The sequence below is a fragment of the Myotis davidii genome, unplaced genomic scaffold (genome assembly GCF_000327345.1).
Source record: "Myotis davidii unplaced genomic scaffold, ASM32734v1 scaffold93, whole genome shotgun sequence".
Classification (NCBI taxonomy): Eukaryota; Metazoa; Chordata; class Mammalia; order Chiroptera; family Vespertilionidae; genus Myotis; species Myotis davidii.
The window spans coordinates 628,698-630,085 of NW_006292095.1; positions in this window are offsets into that span (position 1 = coordinate 628,698).

Here is a 1,388-nt window from a genome sequence, read left to right on the forward strand (position 1 = left end):
CACAGTATGCAGTACTTGTGCTCAAGTAACCCATATTTTATTTAATAATGACCCAAAGCCATTCACATAACTTTTATTACAGTATATTGTTATAATTCTTCTATTTTATCATTAGTTATTGTTATTAACCTCTTACTGTGCCTCATTTATCAATTAAACTTTATCATAGGTATGTATATATAGGAAGAAACATAGTACACATAGGGTTTGGAACTATCTGAGGTTTTAGTCATCCACTGGTGATCTTGGAATGTATCCCTCAGTGGAAAGGAAAGGACGACTGTTCTAGGAGGCAGGGTCACTGAGGCTAACTTGTAGTCTAGGTGCCATAGGAGGCAAAATCCATAACCTGGGTGTGAAGTGGTCACTTGAAATGATAGCAGGTGATGTGACATAATATGAGCTAATGTGTTTGAACACTTACCACTTCCAGGAACTAGTATAAAGCATTTTACATGTATTATCTCACTTAAGCCCAGAAACAACTCCATGAGGTAGGTAGGCACTGCTATTACCCAGAGGGGGAACCGAAGGGCAGAGAGATCAGTAGCCGTGTGGGAGCCCTGTTACAAAGAAAGACTTGTCAGGACGTGGAAAGAGATGGAGTGTAGAAGAAGGTAATGGGCTGTTACAAGTGTCCTAGAGAATTTTTACTGGCTAATGAACCACCCTTCATGGTTCATCAGCTGCTCAATTCACCAAGTGCTGGGATTCATTTTGAGCTGGCCAAAGCAGCTAACCAGGGGGAAAGGACGCTCTAGCCAAAAAAACACGCCAACGGCCACTCATTTCATAAGCAATGGGAACCGAACCTAGACCAGCAACTCACCCTTGTTAGGATCCCTAAAATGACTCCTAAATCGCTAGTTCTTTGTCCAACCTTGACCTTCTGCAGTTTGGAGAGGCTGGGAATGAGCAAGTTTAATATTTGACCAGAACAAGTCAGGCTCCTGGATTTACTAGACAGGCTGTGGAGACAGGGGCTGATGCTCACTGTTTTTTGTTTTGGTTTTGGTTTTTTATTAAGTTATTACATATGTGTCCTTATCCCCACATTACCTCCCATCCCCCCCCCCCCCCCCTCCCCACTCATCTCCTCACCTCCTGTTGTCTGTGACCATTGGTTAGGCCTATATGCTTGCATATAAGTCCTTTGGTTCATCTCTCCCCCTTACCTCCACCCTCCCCTGCCTTCCCTTTGAGGTTTGAAGGTCTGATTGATGCTTCTCTGTCTCTGGATCTGTTTTTGTTCATCAGTTTATGTTGTTCATGATGCAAACTGATTTTGTTGTTGTTGTTGTTTTAAATATATTTTATTGATTTTTTACAGAGAGGAGGGAGAAGGATAGAGAGTTAGAAACATCTATGACGATGAGAGAGAAACATTG